Source organism: Chionomys nivalis, chromosome 2 (assembly GCF_950005125.1).
Source record: "Chionomys nivalis chromosome 2, mChiNiv1.1, whole genome shotgun sequence".
Classification (NCBI taxonomy): Eukaryota; Metazoa; Chordata; class Mammalia; order Rodentia; family Cricetidae; genus Chionomys; species Chionomys nivalis.
Window position 1 is genome coordinate 49,620,307 of NC_080087.1, and position 23,298 is coordinate 49,643,604.

The window sequence follows — 23,298 nt, forward strand, 5'->3', positions numbered from 1 at the left end:
GTTTTTAGTGGGCAACAGCTTTAAGCTCAGAAATGACTGATTCAGTAATCACACATTTATTAGAGTTATGGCCATCATGGATATACCTGCATATATAAAGACAGATAATTGTCCAGCATATGTCTTTAGGAAAATGGAACAGTTTTTTGCTTATTATAATATTAAGCATATTACAGGTATACCACACAATTTTACAGGTCAGACAGTTATAGAAAGATCAAATTGAACTATAAAAGATATCTTAAACAAACAGAAAGGGGTAGATAATGCCCCCAGAAATAGATTGTATAATGCTTTATTAACCTTGAATTTTCTTAATGCTAATGAGAAAGGGACAACATCAGCAGAGATATATTGGATAATAGAAAAGTCTTCTGAATTAAATCAACCGTTTTTTTTAAAGGATGTGCTGACCTCACAGTGGAAGCCAGGAGATGTGCTGCATTGGAGAAGGGGTTTTGCTCTTGTTTCCACAGGAGAAAAAAAAAAAAACTATGGATACCATCAAATTTAATAAAGATTCAGTTTGAAAAGGAGAAACTCTTGAAAAAGAGAAATGACAGCTCATCCATAACAATAACAGCCATACAGGTGGTAAGGAAAGCATATAGGGTTAAGGCAGGGTTCTGTTCTTGTCTTTGCAGGAAAATACTCATTTTCAAAAATTCAAGAGACCCTGGATGTTTGGATTCTTACATAAGGAAAAATGACTATCCAATAAGGGTCATCAAGAAAAACAAATATGACTCATAATTAGAGGCGTTGGAGTGGGGAGAACCTTGGACTTTCCACAGGGCAGGGAACCCTGACTGCTCTTCGGACTGGAGAGGGAGGGAGAGAGAAATGGGGGGGGGAGAGAGGAGTGGGAAGAGGGGGAGGGAAATGGGAGGCTGGGAGTGGGTGGAATTTTTTTTAACAAAAAATATTTAAAAATATGCATAATGTATATGTATATATATTTATAAATGCATAGAGCTGGCTTTGGAGTTGTACACCGGCTCTGTCCTTCTATAAATCCAAGAATGTTTTTAAAATAAAAGTTCAGAATTTCTGTCTCATGTCAGGAGCCAAGATATGGGACAGAAAGTAAAGAGAATTTAGAAAAAACTAGTTTTATTCATATCTATTTTTTTCTATTGTACCTTTCACTGAATATATATGACTGCATATGTCTATATAAATAATGTCTAAGTTTTCCACAATAAACAATGAATTTTCATGCAGCAATATTTGAAGTTTCCAGGAAAAAGAAGGGGCCCCACAGTAACAACTCCACCTGGTTGATATGAAGTCATGATGCTAATAGTGCTACTATAAGACCTGTTTTGGGTACCATTTGCTCAAGATGGTTCCTATTGATTAGTGGAAATGGTGCACTTTTTAAATGATGTTTTTGCCAGACCTCCAAATAGGAAGATAAGAAAAACCCTATCAAATTCTCAGAGACTATTTGCAATTATACCAGACATTGATCTTGGAACTTAACTATCATTTTACTTTCAGAGGATCCCATCGAAAGAACATTTGTCTCCATGACAGTTGGAAGTAATTATAGAAGATGACATTCCCTCTTCCAACAAAGTTTGTCTTTAGGGTTAGGAACATCATTTAGGGATTGATTATAATTGATATAGGGTTGGGGGTTGTAGGCTCAGGGATATCTTTGAAAAGAGGGAAAATTGGATGAGATAATAGATTAGTATGTGCTTAATCACACTAATAATAATAGTGAGTAATAGAGTGAATACTTGTGAGTTATTATTTATAGGCAATTACCTTGGTATAGATTCTTATATATTGATGCAAAGTTAAATTATATTGAATATTGTATGCACACATGTTCTACCTCTGTTTAAAACTTATTTATATTGATATATATTTATCATATTGCAATGTAAAGTTCTACCTCTGATCAAGATACTTATACATTGTTTACATTTGGAAGTCATTTTCCTCACTTGTTGCACATTTGCTTATTATATAATATTCTAATATGAAGTCTTAGTTTTTAAGTTATATAGGAATTATGAATTATAGATCAATAGTCATATAGATTTGTCTTACTTATGGTTAGAATAGTCAGGTTCTTTAGATACGTAGAGATTATACTCTGCATAGATAGGTATTCTTCAACCACTTCAAAGAGCTGTAGAGTATGGAATTTATATAACTTAAGGTTGTTATTTTAGTGAGACATGATTGCTTCTGGCATCTCCAATCTGTTCCTAAGAGAATGTTGAGCACTGAAGTCACTCCATTTGGAGCTTGTTTTCTTCTTGGCAAAACTGACCTTTGGGCAGAGAAATGCCCATGCCTCAACCACTGAGAAGATACATAGTATCTGGAAATGGATTAACAGGACTGCCAAATCATGCCAAGACAGACTAAGATGGTTTGGGAAAGTTTTCTGCCTCTGAAAATGGTCTGTCAGTTATTCTAGGCTTTAGCTAAAGTTGGTTGTTTCAATGTTGCAAATAAGATTTTGGGTTATTGCCCAGGTAGCCAGTTGTCTCTGTCATTTGTTGCACAAATTGGAAGTTGCTTGACTGTACTTCCTGCTTACTCAAGTAATATTATTTCTCTTCTCAGATCTTACATGGGGTTGAAGACTAGATAGTCGTAGTTACTTTGCTTTCATGACGCGGCCAAGTTATTTATTTATACAAGACTTAAACTAGTTAAGATAGGATAATTATTGAATATATTTTTTCTTATTGTATATAATTTTGTATTAGGCTTAGAACTCTCTTATTTAAACAAAAGGGGGAGGTGCTATAGGAAGTCTTACTGCCAGTGGTTACCTGCCCACTGGGCAGGGCCTCATATATAAGCTGATGTAGAGCATGCATCCACTCTCTTTCTGGCTGCTGGATTTTGTCTAATGTTCTCCATTCAAGCAAAGGAGTCTGATTTGTGAGTTTACCCCTAAGTAAATATCAATTTCTCAATTCTGAGCTAGTGTGTTATTTCTTTTAAGTGTCCTTCCACACAGCTCCTTGAAAACAGAACTTCAAAAGATAAAAATGGGAGAATTATATCCTCAATGCCACACAATGCTTTAAATCATGCACTGTTTACTCTAAATTTCTTGAATATGGATGTCCATGCGTGATCCACAGTGAACAGATTGTGACAAAATAATACAAAGACCACCTTTGCAAAAGAAAGATGGAAAGATCCTTGTACTGGAAAATGGAGAGAACGAGACCCTATATTAATATGGGGTCGAAGGCATTTATGTGTTTTTTTTTTCCCAGGATGAAGATCATGCAAGATGTCTTCCACAACAACTGGTTCGATGAGTCCAATAGAACACCAGACCTGATGACATAGTAACTGATAATGCCCTTCAGGAGAGTTGGAGTGAAAGGAGATCGAGAAAAAAAAACATGGTCCAGCCTTCCCCACCACCAGAGAGAAGAGTGACTGATCCACTGTGCTTGGCTTGCTGCCACCACTCCACACTGTAGGGTGCCATTCTGTTCTACAGGACGCTGAGCTGCTTCCAGACACTCAGAACACTGGCCAAGAAGCTTTGCTACAATGACCTGACCGCAATGACTACAACTTGCTTACAGTCTGAATCTTGCTTGCTTTGGAGTTGAAATGTAGATTGAATATTTCACTGTTTTAATCTTGGGGACACACAACTCATTTAAAGTATTGGACCTGAAAAATGTACCTAAACTTTCCCCTTAGGGAAAGAAAGACTCAAAATATGTAATGACTGAAATCCCTCTTCACTTAAGACAGGTACATCCTAAAGGGTTTAACTACTGCCCAGAGACAGGAACTGGTACTGATAACAGCAATGTCATTGTAGTCATTGTACTATCACCTATCAGAAAAACTTTTCTTGTCTTTTGATTAATATGGATTTAAGAAGATTATGATATGTTAAATTGTGGATTTATTGCTAATTCCCATTCTAGAATTATGGCATTGACCTAATTATGTTTGTAACTGCTTATACGATGTTGAGAAAATTTGACACAGCCTGTAAATGTTTGGGTGGTGCTTATGTTAAGAATTTTATATTTTGATATAATGTAAAAAAATTAAGAGGTGCTTTAGACCAGCTGAGGAAACATTTTCAACTCAGGTGACCCTCCTCCCCTTTAATAGGAGACTATGTAGGCTTTAGGAACATGATTATTCATAAAACATTATGATCTGTCCTGACTAGAAAGTATGGCTTCAAGATACAGAGCCCAAAGGTGTTTTTGTCCCTTAATCTTTTTTCTTCACAGAGGTCAGCAGTCAGAGACGTTTGAAGCTTCTTTTACCTAGAATCCTAAGACAGGAGCTCACATAATTAGGATGGCTGTTTCCAAAGACAGGTAAATTTAACTAAATGAAAAAGTCTTTGCCTATGGCAGACATGATAATTGTCCTGTTTCTGAAGTGCAGGTTTTATTAAAATTAATAAGACAGAGAGGATTATAGGGGCAGTATTGTACAGGCCCATATTTCTACATTGTATGTTGGCCAGAATTCTGAATGACCTTCAGGACACAACTTGTATTTGCTACACAGAAAGTGGTCACCTAGGCTTTTGAGACAACCTGATGCCATCCTAAATGAAGGGACAGGATATGCTAATGTCCCTTGGCTCCTCCTATTATAATTTAGGAGATTGGATGGTGATGAGATGTTAATTCAGTCTACTTGACAGAGCAGCCATAGTTGCAGACATGACCTAACTCATTCTCCCCTGCTACCCAGGGCATAGAATGCTAATGAACTTCCCCCTCAGTTTACCTTTTGATATAAAAATGTTTGGATAATAAACATAGGCATTCTTTAGGATTTGAATGAACTATGAGACTCCCTCCCTTTATTACCATGTGAACTCTGTCTCAATTATTCCCATATTCCCACTCTGGTTCTTGAAATAATTTATGTCTGGGCCAGACCCTGACACCAATACACTTTTGTTATGAAAATAGTAAATTTCTTAAGGATTATACTTCAAATATCCTCTTCCTAAGGAATGGATAACCTGCTGTCTCTGTGTAGTATTTCTGAGACTTGACATCTGAAAGAACATTTCTAATAAACTTTTTCTACCCGAATAAGACCATGAGACTTAAAAATATTGTTCTTATATAGTCACAAATATCATGTGAAAATATGATTATGATATACCTTTCAACAGAAGAAACTACAATAAGAATATAGTATAAACACTTTTTAAAATTATAATAAATGTGTCATATTTCCATATGCCATTTTTGTACATACACTTTGGGGTGATTCTCCCACACTCCTCGAGATCTCTCCACCCCCTGTCACTGAATATGTCCCCTTTCATTATTTTTCTTAACTGTCATAAATGTTTTACTACCCCAATGTATTCCTTTTTATAACACCTTTTCCCTCTTACTATCTCTTTACTATTTGCATGACTTATAATTATATTATATTCATATACCTACATATGTATAAAAGCTGGAAACTAGGATCTGTGTATGATAGGGAACATGCGATAATTTGTCTTAGTGAGCCTGAGTTACTTCACTTAATACAATACTTTACAGCTTCATTCATTTTCCTTCAAATTCTATAATTTCATTTTCTTTAAAACTGAATAAAATTCCACTTTTTTTTTTTTTTTTTGGTTTTTCGAGACAGGGTTTCTCTGTGGCTTTGGAGCCTGTCCTGGAACTAGCTCTGTAGACCAGGCTGGTCTCGAACTCACAGAGATCCGCCTGCCTCTGCCTCCCAAGTGCTGGGATTAAAGGTGTGCGCCACCATCGCCCGGCAAAATTCCACCTTCATTATCCATTCATCAGTAAGTAAATATTGAGGCTGTGTCCATTTCTTTGTTATTGTATATAGTGCATCATTAATAATAATATCTATAAAACCCCATTAAGAGAAGCATTTTCCTTTTGTTCGGGAGAATGAAATCTCTAATTTTACAGTTAGGCAGTTCAATGACCTATCTATGGGACCCCCTAAGAATGAAGGCTTACTTTAATGCATGCTAAAGAGATAAGATAAACAGTTAGCCTTTTACTGAGAAAATGTACTTTTCCTTCACAGAATTCCAGCTTTCTAGGCCAGTTTCTATAAGGTACCATGAGTTTCTGTTGGGTCTGCCCAACTATTCTTTTTCTTTTTCTTCTTTGTTTGTCTTTTACTTTCAGAAGCTAATCAGAAGTAAATATGCTTTCTCCAGTACTGTGGGCCTTTTCACTCATGTCTCAATTTCCCACCCTGCCATGCTACTGCTTGTTCACCAAGTGGCTGATCTCTGTCTTGTCCCAACTCATAAGGCATGCCCCCTTCCTCTTCTCTGCCTCCTTCCTCCAAGCAGCTGCTGAGATTTATAGCTTGCCTGCTGTGGAGTTTTTCTTTTAAACTAATTTAAGGAAATTATCCTTTGGTCTGTGCTTAAATTCTTTTATTTTTTGAGACAAAGACTCCAGAGAGGGGACTGTGATTTTCCCAGCAACAACATGAGAGATTTTGGTAGACTCCCCAAAATTTCTGGTAACACATCAATGTGTTATACATAGAACAAATCTATATCTCTGTGATAGCATGTTGACTCTCTTGGGTATGTGTGCAAGAGAAGTAGAACTGTCAGATTTTAGTTCTATTATTAGAATTTTTGAAACACTCCATCCTAATTTCCATAGTAACTTTACCAGCTTACACTCCCACTAACCGTGACTAAAGGTTCCTCTTGCCTCACATCCTAACCAGTGTGTGTAGTAAAAATGTACAGTAAAAAGGAAGGAAGCAAGTGGGACATGGTGTGCAGCACATAAATGGACTGATGAGCTTTCCACAGACTAACCCAGGGGCAGCTGGAGAGCATCCATCTGTGATGTGGGTCATGGTAGAAAAATAGTAGTTCCAGTAGCAAAGGGAAAAACAAATTTCAGAAAGCAGAGGAGAAGGAGACTCTAGAGTCTGTTCCAGAGGCTCAGCTTCAATAAAGGATTCCCTTCTTCCAATTTGAGAGTCAATATTGGGGGCTGGAACCTCAGTTCAAAGTAGAGAAAGTTTCATAATATTTGTTCTGTGCTTTTAATACCAGTGCATTTTAAGGAGAGGTGGAGAGGGACATACAAACACACACATACACACACATACTCACACAGACACACACACACATACACACACACACACACACACACACACACAGAGAGAGAGAGAGAGAGAGAGAGAGAGAGAGAGAGAGAGAGAGAAATGGGGCAGTACTAGGAACTGCTAACAGAGGACAGAAAAAAGTCATTTTAACAAGAATATTGTTGCATTGGAAGTTAAGCATTCCACTGGTAAAGATCCTTCCCTGCATGACTTGTCAAAGGAGTTCAGAGGAAGTGCCATGGGACTGTACTCTTATCATTTGACCTGCAGAATATTTTTACCTATAGAGGAAAAACTTCAAGACAGAATGTATATGTATGGATATCTGGTTTGAGCCATAGCTTGTAATGGACTAGAGACAGGCCTGGAAACTGTGCCCAGGGGTCATAGGGGCCAGTTTATGTTTAGACAATACATCCCAGATACTGATAAAGTCTGGGCCAGGGCAAGATAGATAGTGATGAATCTTAACACAAAATCGATGACACCAGAAACCTGTAACAGTGATAGAAACTGTTATAACAACCATTTACTTCAAAAGTGGCACTTTTTGAGATTCTGTATAAAGGTGTCTTAAGGAAAGAGGCCTGAGATTTCATCTTCTCCCTATTCTTGACAGTCACCTGTGTGTGTCTGTAGGTCTGTGTGTATACCTCCAAACAGACTGAGTGCTGGTGAATGAAGCATGTCACATGTACCCATGTCTCCTTACACTCTCTTCCACCTCCTGGCCTCCCATGACTGGTCTCCTTTCCTGGCACGGAGATTTGAACCTTACAGAACAATATACAGACCTCATCCCCTAATACACAATTTCAATTTAGTACATCAGTTTTGTTCTCTCTCTCTCTCTCTCTCTCTCTCTCTCTCTCTCTCTCTCTCTCTCTCTCTCTCTCTCTCATATCTCTCGTTGCTTTCTTAGGATTTCTTAACATGGGATGGCCTGGACATGGGGTCTCCTGCTTCAGCATCCTGAGTGCTAGGATTATTTTACGTTTTCTGTTTGTACGTGTTTATTGTTTTCTTTTTTCTTCTCCCTCTGGCTGGTGCTGACTTACTTTCCTTCTCATCTTTACTGTTCCTCACTCTTTTTGACTTTTCCCTCTTCTAATATTTCTGTTCATCGAACTTGAATTACTAGTCGTACTTGCATCTCCCCTGTCCATGTCTCCTTTACCCAGCACTGTTCCTTTATTTACCCTTATTATTTAAGTTGAGGGAGTTACTTGTTTTTAACTAGCTATTACTGTGTTTTCCTTATGGACCCACACACCAGGTGTGGTTATTTCTGGAGTGTTCTGCTCTTGAAGTAGAATTGAAGCTCAAACTGGGTACCTCGAAGCTACATGGGAGGTTTTAAATACTGAGTTATTCCTGAGTCCAGTAGAGCAGAAGGATGTCTCAAGCTTAATAAAACCTTGACCTACTTCAAATTGCAAACGCTACCACTGAAATAATATCAGCAACTAAAATATTATGAGCAATCCCCCAATCAGAAATCCCCACACAGTACTTGTGACAAGTCAGGACTGCCGTGAAGTTGAAAACTACTAACCCACTGTCATGGAATCTAAGGAGAGAGTTTGGTGAGAGATTCCATACATGGAAGGATGAAGCCAGATCACTATCTCTCACCCCGTACAAAATTGAAAGTGGGTGAAATACCTTAAAGTACGACCAGAAACTCTGAAGCTGCTTGAGGGAAACAGAAAGGAAAACTCTTTATGAGGTAGGCAAGTGTTTGATTGAATCTTAATAAAATCTGTCGCGCCAATGCAAAGAACTCCAATCAAACCAGATTAGACTGAGTTAAAATGCCTGTGTTTAATAAATCCAACACTTTCATGTGGACTGAAACAGCATGGCCAGGAGAGGAGTTCATGCAAATCCAAAACCATGTGTTCCTTTTTCCAGAGGGAGTCTAAATACCCTGTGGGAGTGGTTCTGACCTTCCCTGAGGAGGGGTCAGAGCTTGGCAGGCTGGGAATTGGAGTCCACCTCAACATTACATTCCAGACTTTTTGGCTACAGAGGTGTTAGAGGGCTGGGTCAAATTGAGGCTATCTAACCTAAGTTAACAATGCTCCAAAAGCCTGCAGTTTCTAAATGTGTGCTCTAGCCCTGCCCCCTCTTCCAGCTCTCTCTCTGTTTATTTTCAGCCAGTGCTCTCTCGACTGACCCCACCTCCTACTTCAGTCTCTTTCTCTCTCTGCCTATCCACAGACAATGGTTTGTTCCTCTCCCACTTCCATTTCTTTGTAGCCAGCTAGCCTCCAATGACAAACTTGGAGGTAAGGCCAGCTCCTGTCCAGTTCTGATTTGGGGATGTAAACCGGACACACTTTCAATCAGCTGAGGACATCGGAGGACAACGCTCATCAGCTGTTTCCCTGCCCTCTGCTGCCTACACTGGAATCACTCTAGCCCCACTCTTCTCCCATATTCTCCCTGCTGTTTGCCTTTTACAAAAAATTCTTTTCAATTGGGACAAACACCTAACTTAAACAAGGCTCCAAAAGTCCACGATTTCTGTCACGCGCTCCTGCCCCCCTACCCCCCACTTCTCTAAGCTGTTTTCTACTTGTCTCTCTCTAAAATTTTTAAGAAATAAATCTGTTTCCCTTCTCCTCCACCCTCCTGTCTTTCTGCCACCTAACTATGCCAAAATTTTAAGTTGGTCAGCTAACACAGGTTTCTAAAAATGTTTTGATTAGACATTCTGTCTGTCAGAATGATATGGCCACAGTTTGTGTAACTTTATAAATGTTTCTGTGTGCATGTGTGACTATTTTAAGGTTTTTTTACTTATTAAAATATTCTTTTTAATTTTCTTACATCTACTAGCATTGATAAACTGTAATTAATTGAATAAAATACATGCCTAAATTTAGCTTATATGCCCAGTTTAAATAATAGGTAATGGTACCTAACTCTCAAGAGCCTTTACAGATCTGAGGACATGACATTTTAACAAGAGCTTCTAATACAGACATGCAGCTTCTGCAGCACCCTTTAGCTCCCCCAAGAAGACAGAAGATCTTCTGCCTCCAGGCCTTGCCTCTGAGTTTGGCAAAACAACCCATACAGCAAAAAGCAACCTTTCACCTCTTCAGCTTCCTGGATGCTTCTTCACTGGGGAAATCGATCATCTCATCCTGCCAAGACAGATAGACTAAAATGTTCCTTTACCTTTTAACCTAAAGCCATAGCATTTTGCTATGATACCAGGATTTAAATCTGTTCCAGTTCTCTTACAGGTTCCTGGGAAGCTTCTACTGCTGTATCAAAATCATGTCCAGTAAAAAACCAACAGTCTCCAGAGCCTTTTGCTAACCCCAGCCAGTTCAAGCATATTTTACAGGTCACTCCTGCTGTCTGGGCAAAGACTAACCTACAAAGTGCTCCCCAGACAATGCCAAAAGACCTGTACCAGCTCCTGGGACTTCACCATTTGTTCCAACGCTCCTGGATTAAAGACACCTGCCAACTAAAATCTGGTTTTAAAAAACCCAAGGTTATCTGTGATTGTGTCTTATCCATGGCTAGTCCCATTTCACAGGGCCAATAATTACAATATTTTTCTCTCCTGACCACCTGCCTTCTCATACTCCAGGAAAACAGCAAACCAGATGCTGTTCTGGCAACACCTCTTACTGAGCATAAGCACACCAACTCCCAGATCTCCCTTCTTCCACATTGCCCAATACGCACAGGAAGTAGCTAGACTTAAGCTGATGCCCCTATATCCAAGGATTCTGGAATGTTTTGTCAAAAGTGAGACCCCAGCCCTCTAACACCCCTATATCCAAAGACTCTGGAATGTAATATTGAGTTGGACTCCAACTCCCAGCCTGCCAAGTGCTAACCCCTCCTCGGGGAAGGTCACGACCACCTTCATAGGGTATTTAGGTTTGCTCCAGAAAAACGAACATATGGTTTTGTGTTTGCATGGGCTCCACTCCCCGCTATGCTGCCTTGGTCCACCCGAGAGTGTCACATTTATTAAACATGGGCATTTTAATTTGGTCTAATCTGGTTTGATTGGCCTTCTTTGCATTGTTGTGCCAGTTTTTCTTAAAATTAAACCAAAGTGTAAGTTTTTCTGAAAAGGACTCCAAAAGCTAAGAAAATAAAACAACTAGCAAACGGACGTTAAAGAGTTTCTACACACCAAAAAGCAATTAATTTAGTGAACATAATGCCTAGAGAGTAAAGTTGTTGCTTGGTATACCTGTTATATCTAGAATTTATAAAAAAAAAAAAAAAACTAAAACAAAAACCCATAACTGTAAAAAAAAGCAAAGACCCAATCTAGAAATATACTAATGAAATGAAACTACTGTATATTCATGCTTTATATTCATTTCTTGACCTTATATTTTCTGATACATAAAAACCACATAGAAATGAGGTTCTGGGTGAAGAAAGGAGATTGGCAGTAGCTGTAGGAGAAAGGGAAATAAAAGTAGCATGGAGGTAGACATGGTCAAAATGCATGAAAAATTAATGCTTGAATGATATTGTCTTTATGAAATTTGGTGCAATGAAGATATGCCACTAACCACAGATAATAGCCAGTTGTGTTTGCACTAACATCTCAGTTATGTGATGTATTGTCATAAGGGATATGAATAGGTATAAACTAGTAAGAAATACAATAAAAATAAATGATTGACTTAAAACATGTAAATATATTATTTGATAGACTAAAATAGATATATTTCACCTATTACTAATTACTAGCAAAATTTCAATGAATATATCAGAAAACAAAAAGTTTTCAACATTAGTTAGACATTTGATTAATTACTACTCTTTATCTACAATTAACCTCAGGAATGCAATAGCTAAAATAAAATAAGACAAGCTATGCTAATTCAACAAATTTACTTTCATTGAGAGAGAGAGAGAGAGAGAGAGAGAGAGAGAGAACTTAAAGACAGATTACATCTTTGTAAAATTGAATGCAGCAAGTCTTTACATAGGGTCTGTCAGATAAATCTCTACTTAATACTTAAATAGGTAAGAGGATGTCACTGGTTCTAATAACATTAGAATGATTTATTTCAGTTGCTTATTCTCAAAGAATTTTGGTGTACATTAAGAAAATAAATACTTTAAAGTCTAAAAGCTACAGTTCTGTCTAAATTGCACGCCAGCAAACAGCATTTGATCTCTTTGAAACCATCTAAGTCACTTGACCAATACAAGCCATGGTTTAGATTTCTGCAGAAAGGAAACAGAATGCCCTGTATGAAGCCTTTGGAAGTTATTAATTGAGTACAATTGAAAGATGCAATCTGGGTCCTAAGCCTTAGTGACTAGATTTCTGTGAGACAAATCCAGGAAGCCTGACTAATGAGTAATGGGAGTAGAATACATGAAGTCGGTTAACAAATAATGGTCAAGATGGTAGGTGAAGCAATATGTTGACACTGGTCCCATAAATTTCCCACCAAGTGATATACCTACTCCTACATTATCATTGTGATTTCCAAAAGTCTGGTCAATGAACAAAGTGTTAGACTAGCTCTAAAAGCACAATGAAAGAAAGAAACTCAAGTAGTCTGTCTTTTACAATATTAAGATAGAATTTTAAGAACCATGTCTCTCAAAAGTTAGGGAGTTAGGTATGTTGAGAAAGATTCATATAGAACCCTGATATTAGTGTTGTAAGGTGGTCTGTATTTCCTTATTATCATTTAAGTCCAAAGGAAGGGGAAAGGCAGAAAATTCAAGAGAAAGGAATATATAAGGCAAGCAGAAGAGAAAATGAAGGTTGAGAGATGCCATTTACCTTTACTCTCGGCTGCAGATCAACTGAGGAAAAAAATCAAGTCAGCTCAAGTGATAAGAATGGCGGGACTCAAAGGGTTGCTGAGGTACAAATAGCCTTGACAGAGTTTGTTTAGGCAGGTAAGTGGTGAACTATGGAAGGCACGAGTACTTCAGCCTTGGTAAACTGGGTAAAAGCTGACTTTTGTAAAAACCTCTCATGTTCATCCAGGAACCACAGACAACCATCTGAAAACAAAGTTCTTATTTACTAAGTTACTGAAATCACCAAGTCAACATAAGATGTATTTGAAAGTAGCAGCTACAATGTGCTTTGATATCATCTTTGAATAAAAGTTAATCGAGGCTATCTGGGGTTCTGGGCCTGGTTCCATTCCTCAAAGTTTTATCTTCAGTCTCCCATGCCCCTGTCCTGTTGCTCAAGACCATCTCTTCTGTTAGAAACAGTGTGTAGTAACAGAGGACTCAGTGGTTTTATAACCCTCCTGAGTAAATAAATTCCTTTTCAAATTCTCAAAGTGCCCTTTTTTTTTTTTATTTTAAGCAATGCTTTCCTATCCTGCCTGTTTTCTTATTAGTACATATAACCTGCATTTTATTTTCTACAGTAGTAGGCTTTTGCCCAAGTTCTGTCCTACCATCTTCTCTCATCTCTTAATCCATTCTTCCATCTTCTCTTTCCTATATAAGCTGCAATTTAATGATGATTCTCAGGTTCCAGCAAAACACAGAATTTGACCCCAGAAGAGATTCTTAATCTATTTAATATAAAACTTTCCCTGATAAGGGAACAGGACATAATCTGAGGGTATTTTAATCTTCTAAACCTCAAAGCTATTCTTAAATTCTCAGTGTTGCAAACTGAAGCAGTGTTTGCAAATCAATCCCGTTCGTGAGGGCCCTACAGTGCCTAGTGTGGAAATCGGTATAGTAGCTGGCTTACTCAAAGGAGCAGCCGAGCTAAGCATTTCTGACTGTGTGACAGTAGAAGGTAATTGTCACTGAGATGAAAGGTTTCAGGGCCCTATGAGATATTTAGATCATATATATATATACATATATATATATATATATGTATATATATATAAAATTGTTGATGTAAGGATGGTGAAAGCATGAGCAAAATTACTTTTCCACTCAAATGACTTTCATTGAAGTTTGGAAGTCTGTAAAGATAAGAAAGGTTAGCACACTGGGCATGGCAGTGTGTATCTTTAATGCCACCATGTAAGAGGCAGAGGCAGGTGAATCTCTATGAGTTTCAGGCCAGCTTGACGTATATGAAAAGTTCCCAGAGAGTGAGACCCTGTCTCACAAAATAAAAAAAAAAGGTTTTATCCAATGGAATAAAAACATAACTATCAATAATTGTGAGTCATTTTACATATCTTTAAATTATTAAAAAACAATAGAACATAGGATTGAATTCATGAATAGGTATCAATACAAAAGTAATCTGAATAGAGTATTAAGATATACAGTAAACTTTCCATTTTGGCCATATATGGATATAACTTAAAATATTTGACAGAAATGAAGTCATCATATCAATGCTTTACTCTAAGGTATCCAATTTGATTGTCTTGCTTAGAAAGATCTAATACAGGAATATTATATAAGAGTATGAGATGATTTCATACAGCTTATGGGAATTTTATTCCATTTGGATATTTTCATTTGTCAGAAATATTAGTTTCATTGATGATAGATATGTGAACTAATCTATTTGCACCCACACTGACTTTGAAACAAGTTTATGAATAATGGCCCTGTGATTTGAAGTAACATATTTAGCTATATGCACAATGGTTTCCAATTTACCATGGCTCAAATGAAATTTATTCCTTTTGCCAATTTTATTTAACTTTTATTATTCTTTGGCAGAACTTGTTGTTTATTTATCTATCTATTTATTTATTTATTTATTTATTTTGTTTCTTTCAAGACAGGGTTTCTCTGTAGCTTTGGAGCCTGTTCTGGAACTAGCTCTTATAGACCAAAATGGCCTCAAACTCACAGAATTCTGCCTATTTCCTGAGTGCTGGGATTAAAGGCATGTGCCACCACTGTTCAGCTTCTTTTGGAGAATTTTGTATAACATGTTTCAGTCATCTTCACCCATCCTCCCCAAAGTTTCCCCACTCCCCTTTCACCCAACTTTGTGTCATTTTTTCTTTTTCTTTGTTTTCTTCTTTTCTTTGTGGAAGTTCAACCTGAAGATCAGAAAAGCAAAGTAGCCAAGCTACTAGAGAGCTCTTACCTCAATGAAACCTTCAGACTGAAAAATATCGAGTTTATGTCTCATTCTACTTTATATTTCTCTCTAGTGCTTGGATTAAGGGTGTACATCACCACCACTGCCCGGCCTCTATGTTTGACTAGTGTGGCTGCTAGTACTAAAGGTGTGTGCCACCACTGCTTGACCTGTATGAATGACTACTGTGGCTGCTTTGCACTGACTTTTAGGCAAGCTTCATTTATTAAAATACAAATGAACTATCACTACACCAAACCTATGGGGGACTTTTCTTTTTTTTCCTTTTTAAAAAATTTATTAGATTTATTTTTAAAAAATTACCAATTCAAATTCCCACTCCCTCCCCTTCTCCCATTCCCTCCACATATCCTCTCACCCCACCCCCATCTAATTCTAAGAGAGGGAAAGGCACTTTGCTTTGTGGTAGGTCCAAGGCCCTCCCTACTACATCTAGGCTGAGCAAGCTATACATTCAGAGAATAGGATCCCAAAAAGTTAGTACATGCAGTAGAGATAAATCCCAGTGCCACTGCCAGTGGCCCCTCAGTATATCCCATTCAGAGGGACTAGTCTGGTTCTATGTCTGTTCCTTTCCAGTCCAGCTGGAGCAAGTGAGCTCCCATTTGCTCAGGTAAACTTTTTCAGTGGATGAAACCTTCATGGTCTTGATCTCTTTGCTCATATTCCCATTCCTTCTTCTCTTCAATTGGAACTTGGGATCTCAATCCAGTGCTCCAATGTGGGTCTCTGCCTGTGTTTCCATCTGTTGTTGGATGAAAGTTCTATGACAATATTTAAGATAATCATCAGTCTGACTACAGGGCAAGGTCAGTTTGGGCACCTTCTTCTCTATTGCTTGGGTCTTAGCTGGGGTCATCCTTATAGATTCCTGAGAATTTTTCTAAACCCAGGTTTCTTGTTGACCTCATAATGACTCCCTCAATCAAGATATCTCTTTTCTTGCTCTCATATCTGTCCTTCCTCCATCTTGACTATCCCATTCACTAAAGTTCTTCTCAAACCTCCCCTTTCTCCCTCCTCTTTCCCTTGTACCCTTCCTCCCCCATTCCCATGCTCCCAATTTTGCTAGGTGATCTTGTCTGTTTCCAGTTTCCAGGTGGGTCTATATATGTTTTTCTTTGGGTTCACCTTATTACTTAGCTCCTCTAGAATCATGGTCTATAGGCTCAATATTCTTTGTTTATAGTTATTATCCATGTATGAATGAGTACATACCATATTTACACTTTTGGGTCTGGGTTACATTACTCAGGATAGTGTTTTCTAATTCTATCCATTTGCATGCAAATTTCAAGATGTCATTGTTTTTTTTTAGCACTGAGTAGTACTCTAATGTGTAGATGTGCCACGCTTTCTTTATCCATTCTTCCACTGAGGGTCATCTATGTTGTTTCCAGGTTCTGGCTATTACAAATAATGTTGCTATGAACATAGTTGAACAAATGCTTTTGTAGTATGATTGGGCATCTCTTGCGTGTATATTCCCAAGAGTGGTACTGCTGGATCCTGAGGTAGGTTGACTCCCAATTGTCTGAGAAACCACCACACTGATTTCCAAAGTGATTGCACAGGTTTGCATTACCAGCAGCAAGGGATGAGTGTTTCTCTTTACTCCATATCCTCTCTACCATAAGCTATCATTGGTGGTTTTGATTTAGCCATTCTGAAAGCTATAAGATGGTATCTCAAAGTTGTTTAGATTTGCATTTCCCTGATAGCTAAGGAAGTTGAACATGACCTTAATTATCTTTTGGCCATTTGAACTTCTGTTGAGAATTCTCTATTCATTTCAGTACTCCATTTTTTAATTGGGTTATTTAGAATTTTAATGTCTAGTTTCTTGAATTCTTTATATATTTTGGAGATCAGACCTTTGTCTGATGCGGGGTTGGTGAAGATCTCCCAATCAGTAGGTTGCCTTTTTGTCTTAATGACAGTGTCCTTTGCTTTACAGAAGGTTCTCAGTTTCAGGAGATCTCATTTATTCATTGTTGCTTTATTGTCTGTGCTACTGGGGCTCTACATAGGAAGTGGTCTCCTGTGCCCATGTATTGCAGGATACTTTCCACTTTCTCTTCTGTCAGGTTCAGTGTGTTTGAATTTATATTGAGGTCTTTAATCCATTAGGACTTGAGTTTTGTGCATGGTGATAGATATGGATTTATTTTCATTCTTTTATAGATTGAAATCCAGTCATGCCAGCACCATTCATTGAAGATGCATTCTTTCTTCCATTGTATAATTTTAGCTCCTTTCTCGAAAATCAGGTGTTCATAGGTTTGTGGGTTAATATCTGGGTCTTCGATTCAATTACATTGGTGTTTTTATGCCAATACCAAGCTGTTTTCATTACTGTAGCTCTGTAATAGAGTTTAAAGTCAGGGATGGTAATGTCTCCAGAAGTACCTTTAGTGTATAGGATTGTGTTGGCTATCCTGGATTTTTTGTTTTTCCATATAATGTTGATTATTGTTCTTTCAAGGTCTGTGAAGAATTTTGTTGGGATTTTGATGGGGATTGCATTAAATTTATAGATTGCCTTTGGAAAGGCAGGATACAAATCAGAAGAATTAAGTAAGTAGGAACAAAGCCCTTATAGTTCTGTCCAGAAGGCAGAATTATATGCCATTCTTATGGTGCTAAGGGATTTTAAAGAACCTTTTAGTATAGTTACTGTTTCACAATATGCAGAAAGAGTTATCTTGCATATTGAAACTGACTTCATTGTTTATCCATGTACAGGACTGATGCAGGAGTGTCATCTATCTGTTGCTTTCACTGGTTAATTAATAAAGAAACTGATTGACCTTTGATAGGTGTTGTAATAAGAGCGGCAGGGCTGCGTCCCCGGAACCCAGCCGCCCACATGGCTAGCTTATGCCCCGAAATAATTACATGGAAACTGTATTATTTTGATCACTGCCTGGCCCATTAGTTCCAGCCTCTTATTGGCTAGCTCTTACATATTGATCTAACCCATTTCTAATATTCTGTGTAGTACCACGAGCTGGCTTACCAGGAAAGATCTTAACCTGCGTCTGTCTGGAGTGGGAGAATCATGGCGATTCACTGACTCGGCTTCTTTCTCCGAGCATTCTGTTCTGTCTACTCTGCCTACCTAATTTTCTGTCCTATTAAAGGGCTAAGGCAGTTTCTTTATTTAACCAATGAAATTAACTCTTCCATCATTTCCCCTTTTTCTGTTTAAACAAAAAAGAAAGGCTTTCACTTTAACATAGTAAGATTACATATAAGAAAACAGTTGTCAAGCAAGAATTACAGTTACAATATTTATATCTATCTTTTATCATAACTAAGGAAAACTATAACTATCTATCCATTCTTCAACTCCATCAAAGACTCCAGAGGATATAATATTACCTAAGTAAACAAGAAATCCAAAACTCTAGAAATGAAAGAGACATCTCACTGCCTGGACAGTCACCCAAAGTTCTTTTTTACCGTTGGGGCATCCATCTTCAGCCTTCAGGCCCATAGTATCCAACAGACATTTTCATCAAGCAGGAAATTCCAAAGACAGTTCAGTCACTTTTTGCTGTGTCCTGCAGAATGTCTCGCAGACTCTTTTATGAGTCAGGAACCCTGAAAAACCATCTCACCTTTAGGCAAGTTCAACAGTCCTCTTTCTGCGGGTTCTCTGTGTCCAGCTTATGCATCAGTCCAGGCAAGAGCAGTTTCTTACCCAAATGGCTATCAAACTCCATAAGGAGCCTCTTCGATGCCCATCGTCCTCTTGAAGTAGATGGTGCTGCCAGGAGCAGACGTGTCTCATTGTCATGAAAAGCCCTAAGTTATTAAAACATTAAATGCCATATTCTGTTGTCTTTGAAAGATATGAAGAATGCCTATCCAACAGAAAATCTAACCAACATGACTACAAGCTTGACTATTATTCATGATTATCCATCAACAACCTATATTTTCTAATTATACATTACATTTTAAAAATGAACTACACAATCACAATACCTTAATCAAGATCAGAAATACATATACATATAACAAAATTGACCTTAAAATCCATACCAATGTAAATTATTCATATCTATATCATATCCCCCTTTAAATGTAAAAGAACATTTATAAACAATATTTGGGAATATGGGCACAGTTTTTTCTCTCCAAACTGCTTCCTGCTGAATGGGGGCGCTATATTCAGATCTTTCATGGTATAACCTGTGTGTCAGGGTCATCTCAGTCGGCAGTTGAATGAAGTAATTTTCTGAAGGTGTTCACAGCAACCTTTCAGGAGGGCATGGTCTATCATACCATATTGGGATAGACGCAATCCACAGAGTGTCATCCTCTGTGAAAATAAAAGAAGACCTTCTCCAAGGCATCATATCCTTAGACCCATATTCTGAAATCATAATACCCTCATATCCATTCTGGTTTAGCTTGGCAGCCCATATAATGAAATGTCTCTCTGCACTTAGCTCCTTTACAGTCAAAAATTTTAAAGAAAACACAATAATACAAAGAATCCAGACTCTCTGTGAATTTTCCATTTTTACGTGGCTTATTTTTCTTTATTTCTTTTAATCTATAACTATCTGTACTCTGTCTCTTTAAAGACTTTACCCTTTTTTTAAGACATTAACTTTATTCTTTATATATTTTTTTCTCTCTCAAGCCTACGTACATTCATCCAACAGTGTCTGAATCAGTTCTATTGTGAATCTGTAATTTTTTTACTATCCAGGAGCATTTCTTAAAATGTTAAGCACTTCTTAAAAACTTAAGTTGCACCATGTACAGGTAATATGGTACCGCCTATGTCCTTCTCAGTCTAAACCTTAACTGCCCTGTTATTATGGTAATTATGGTAGTTCCTGCCTGCGACCAGCACAGTTCAGCATGGCCGAGCTGAGCTGCTCCTGCCTCAGAGCCATTTGGTGCCCCTGAGCCACACACAGTTCCAGGCACACAGCAGACCACATTGCCATCAAGCAAGCCATAGCACTTTACTCCGAATGCTCCATTCAAAAGCTCTGTCTCCAGCAGGAGCCAGACAGAGATTGCGATGGCGGCACAGCCCAGAAAGCCAGCATTTTAAAACAGCCAGTTTTTTCCTGTTGCTGAATCAGGTCAATTTCTTTGTGGCATGCAACCCACAAACAGCAAAAAGCTGTCTTAAATTCTCTCTCTCTCCTTTTTAAGCCCTCTCAGGTTTTATGTGGAGTTCATTAGCACGTTGGGTGCCACTCTGTTGTAATAAGAGCGGCAGGGCTGCGTCCCCGGTACCCAGCCGCCCACATGGCTAGCTTATGCCCCGAAATAATTACATGGAAACTGTAGATAGGCCAGCCCTTAGGTGGGTGGAATAGACAGAACAGAATGCTGGGAGAAAGAAGCCGAGTCAGGCAGTCACCATGATTCTCCTCTCTCACACACACACAGGTTAAGATCTTTCCCAGTAAACCACGTGGTGCTACACAGATTAATAGAAATGGGTTAATCAAGATGTGAGAATTAGTCAGTATGAGGCTAGAGCTAATGGGCCAAGTAGAGTTTAAAAGAATACAATTTGTGTGTTATTATTTTGGGTATAAAGCTAGCGTGCGGGAGCCGGGTGGGAACGCAGCCCGCTGTTCTTACTACTCAGGACATAATCAGGAATCAGTTTTGTCCTGTGTACATAACACATACCCCATGCCATATGGTTCATCAGGCTCTCTAGCATAAGGTAAAGCAGAAATTGATCAATTATTGATTAGAAGCATGTTGTAGGCCTCAGAATTTTATAAAAAGCATCATGTCAATAGCAAAGTTTAAAGAAAGAGTTTTCAATTACATGGTAACAAGCTAAGGAGAATTATAAAGAGTTGCTCTACTTGCTCTTTATATAACCAAACACCGCTACCTTCAGGGAGTAACCTTAAGGGTACTCAAAGGAATGAAATCTGGAAGATGGATGTGTTCCATTTTGCAGAATTTGGAAAATTAAAATATGTAATCACACCATTGACACTTATTCAGGCTTTCAGTGGGCAACTGCTGTAAGCTCAGAAAACGCTGATTCAGTAATCACACATTTATTAGAAGTTATGGCCATCATGGTTATATCTGCACAAATAAAGACAGATAATGGTCCAACTTATGTCTCTAGGAAAATGAAATGGATTTTTGCTTATTTTACCTTATTCAGTGGGGCAGTCACATCTTGCTTCTTCTGTGGCTGGGACAGGACTGCAGAGGAATAGGCTTCCTTCTTCCCAGAATTACCTGTTCTCCTTGACCCACCTCTACTTCCTGGCTGGTTATCCTGTCTATACTTTCTGCCTGGCTACTGACCAATCAGATTTATTTAAAATATTATAGACAGAATACAGTCCATTGTCCCAAACTACTTCCCTTCCTCTTTTTTTTAAAACAACAACAACAACACCAAAAAAAAAACCAAGAACTCTGAATCTTGTATCTTTTGTTTAGCTTTTCTCCTGACCAATAGCCATAACAACTTGTAACCAACATTCTAAACAAAGGAAAATATCCATAGTCCATTTTTTGGGAATGTGGTCATAGTTTTCCAGGCTGCTTCCTGCTGGTTGGGCGCATTATAATCCTATGCGGACCTAAAGAAAATTTAGAATTATGATCAAGTCCTCACTGGAGTATCTTGTAAGGCTTGATCATCTCAGGAAGCATCGTTTTTTTTCTTTTTTTTTTTTCGAGACAGGGTTTCTCTGTGGTTTTGGAGCCTGTCCTGGAACTAGCTCTTGTAGACCAGGCTGATCTTGAAGTCACAGAGATCCGCCTGCCTCTGCCTCCCAAGTGCTGGGATTAAAGGCGTGCGCCACCACCGTCCGGCTCAGGAAGCATCTTGAATCTGTTCTGGATGTAGAACTCAGACTTCTGAGCCATCTGTTCTTACTGAAGACTTCTCAGGTGGTCTTCCTTGAACAATCCTGATTTTTTCCAAATTACTGTCTCATATAATTGGAAACAATTTCCAAGCAGTTGATAGGTGGGTTTTCCCCCCAAGTTCTTATTTGAAATTCTGGCCAGAATGTCATGAGAAGGTGCACCATTTCAGCAGCTGGCATTCCCTCCCCCCCCAAAAAAGAAGCTGTCTTATACTAGTGCTCTCTGCATCACAATGTCATCTCAACTAGGTAGAACTGTTGCTGTGGGGACCCAGCAACAACTGGAATCTGGTAAATTCAACGATTACTGCAGAAAAGGATCTATAGAAAAATTTATGGTTCATCATGAAAAACGTAAACATCATTCATATAAACATACATTCAATGAAGAATATGACATAGACAAAAAAGGCATGGAGAAAGTAAAAAATTTTCCTAAAGTCTTTCTTCTGTTCCATACCAGATGGCACCTTATCTGAAACAGAAACTCTGAATGTTCCTTTTAACATTATGCTTAGATTTAGAGAAGTACAGAGCCAGTATAAAATGTACAGGATCCAGTTATTGGAGCATCACATACAATTTGGGGAAGAATACATGAAGTCTTCGTTATAATGTTAAGTCTATCACTTTTGTTATAGTCGCTATTTATCTCTCCCAAAAAATTAGCACCAGCCCTTTGTCATGGTCCATTGTCTTCCCATAACTTTTTTATTTCATCAGTATTGAAAGGCACTATAATTTCTGCTTTCTCTATACCTGTTAGTTGACAAAGTCTCAATTTACCTATTAGAATTAATTCAGGGACTTTTTCCACATAAGTTTTTAATTTTTAAATTGATTTATGTGGTAAAAATATGCATTCTAGAATAATATCTTCCCTCTGTATTAAAATTCATGTAGAAGAAATTCTGGAAGTCAAGATGACTAGAATACAACTAAGATTTGGATTCACCCTATCCACATGTGCCTTCTGTAATTTTTCCTCAACTATTGTTAATTACTTTTCTGCTTCAGCTGTAAATTCTCTGGGAGTATTCGAATCTTTCTCAACAACTAAGGTTTTCTTTAAATGAATTATTAGATCAGGTGTTATCCCAACAGCTGGTCGTAGACTAGACATGTCTCCTAACAATCTTTGAAAGTCATTAAGAATCTGTAATCAGTCTCTCCGAAATTGTGCCTTCTGTGTTCTGATTTTCTGTAAACCTATTCTGTAATATAGATAATTAA

The 23,298-nt window shown here is 38.0% G+C and overlaps 1 protein-coding gene across 1 annotated transcript in view; it reads right to left on the reverse strand.

The window, feature by feature from the left end:
- Positions 1-12,947, reverse strand: part of LOC130869971 (amine sulfotransferase-like) — a 38,739-nt gene extending 25,792 nt beyond the window's left edge. The window contains exon 1 of the mRNA XM_057762504.1: positions 12,902-12,947. The gene's annotated coding sequence lies outside the window, so the exon portion shown is untranslated. The remainder of the gene's footprint in view (positions 1-12,901) is intronic.
- Between the last annotated feature and the right edge of the window lie 10,351 nt (positions 12,948-23,298).